At 56.4% G+C, this 2063-nt stretch overlaps 1 non-coding gene across 1 annotated transcript; it reads right to left on the bottom strand.

Moving 5' to 3' along the window:
- On the bottom strand, window positions 1645-1724 carry MIR10B (microRNA 10b). The gene has a single exon (NR_035383.1). It is a non-coding gene; the product is annotated as a microRNA 10b (primary transcript).

The raw sequence follows: 2063 nt of genomic DNA, 5'->3' as shown, positions 1-2063 counted from the left end.
ATTTGCACCCCCTCGCGGGGCCCAGGCCGCGAGGCTGGGGTGGAGACTCAGAGGTCCTGCGCCCGCGCCTTACCAGAATTCACGTGCACCTTCTTCATCCACGGGTAGACCACGGCCGGCTGCTTGAGGGCCGTCCCAGGGGGCGGCTGCTTGGGGCCGCCCGGCTGGCTGCAGGCCCGGGCGCCGGGCAGCGGTGCGGGCGGGGGCGCCGGGGGTGCCGGGCACGGCTCTCCCGGGGCACCGTAGTGGCCGCCGGGGCCGCTGGGTTCTGGCCCGTGACTCCGCGTGGGCAGCGCCGAGCCTGGCCCGGGGCCGCCGCCTCCGAAGGTCTGCTCACTAAAGTCGGGCCGTGGGTAGAGCCCCGGGGGCTGGAAGTCGGCCCCCTGAGCGCCGCTGCTGTAATAGTCGGCGCCCTGCTCGCCTAGGTAGCCGCCCTGCAAATATTCCTCGCACGGAGGGAACTTGGGGTCCACATACTTGGAGTTCACCATATACGAACTCATGGCCATTAATTTCAGAAGGTAGAAAATACTAATTTTTCTCGTGTTGTCTTTTTTTCTCCTTCCATAGGGCCCTCCTACTTGCTGTCAACTGAATAAAGTTGGCGGCCATGTGACCACGCCAGCCAATAGCGAGGGAGTGAGTTTATCACCGGGTTGGTGAGCATCTTATAATTTTCGCAAATTTAACTAAATAACATACGTGTAATCAAGTGACTTGCCGAGGCACATTTGAGGGTCCCTACCAGATGTTAATGTAGTTCTAATCTCAGCACCCTCATTCCCCACAGGTAAGCCCAGATTTTGTCCGCCACTGACTCTGCTAACCTCCAATGCCCTCTCCACTCACCCTGCCTGAAATCAGTCCCCCAAATGGGCACATATCAAGGGGGAATGGATCCACATATCTTTCAGGGTGTATGGCACCAAAAGTGGGTGGAAGAAGTGGTTTCTGAGTTGGGCAGAGAACCCCAGGCAGGCAGGACTCCTGCCCGCCCAGCCCGCGGGAGCGAGGACTCTGCCATACAAAGGCCGAATGCCGGCTTTGTCTTCATCAGGGTCACCCAAAAGTTACCACAATCTGGCTGGCTTGAATCAAATTAGGCAATGAGTAACCACCAAGCTCTCTGCAAATACCCAGGCAGGGGTGTTTCTAGCCAAACCTGGGCCTTGCTGCTATGGCAAGGGCCCTGGTGATGCTCCAGCTAGGGCAACTGAAGGGTGGGCCAGGAAGAAGGTGAGGGCACCCCATCTCACCCAAATGGACCTTAAGCTCCTTCTTCCCAGCTCACCTTCTACCCACACGGCAGGAACAGCCCATGAGTCCCTTCACTGGGTACCCTCCAACTTTATGCCCCTGGAGGGCAGAGCTGGGGCTGGGGTACCTGGACTCCTACCTCACTCCCCAGTCCCCCTAAACCTAACCTTTTGGCCTTGCATTCCTGCAACCAATTAGGAGTTTACACAGGGGCCTCTCTTTAAAGGTGAGGAGCTCCTCCAGGAAAAGGCTGCTCTAGAGTCACTGGACTCAGATGATCCTCCTAGGGTCCAAGGTAATAAAACAGAAAGAGGCGACTGCCCCGCCGGCTGCCTCTGGCCTCCACTTCCGATTCTGGCTGTTTCGGAGAAATGTGAAGTTTTTGCATCGACCATATATTCCCCTAGAATCGAATCTGTGACTATGTGGATACCACACAAATTCGGTTCTACAGGGTATATATAGACAACGTTACTACCTCCGGGTTCCACCCAGAGTGAGTACCCAGACCGTTGCCAGCCCCAGCCTTTTCCTCAGAGCCGCCACCAGCCGATGCAGCCACCCTCACTTTTCAGAGCTGGTTCAGGTAGCCTGAAGCACTTGATGGCAATTTGCAGCAAGGAGTTCCCCATCCTTGTACCAGGGCCGGGGTTACCAAGCAGCCAAGGAGTCAGGACAGTCTTCTTCGTAAGAAAGAAAGAAAAAGAACAGAAGAAAAATAATCCATCCCAGAAATGGCGGCTTTATCCCCCCCCTCTGGATCTACATACGCCCCCCCTCCCTTATCAGCTGGTATTTTCCAGAAA

Source organism: Sus scrofa, chromosome 15 (genome assembly GCF_000003025.6).
Source record: "Sus scrofa isolate TJ Tabasco breed Duroc chromosome 15, Sscrofa11.1, whole genome shotgun sequence".
NCBI classification, from domain to species: domain Eukaryota; kingdom Metazoa; phylum Chordata; class Mammalia; order Artiodactyla; family Suidae; genus Sus; species Sus scrofa.
The sequence above is the reverse complement of the archived record's forward strand: the minus strand, read 5'-3'. Positions and strand labels throughout refer to the sequence as shown.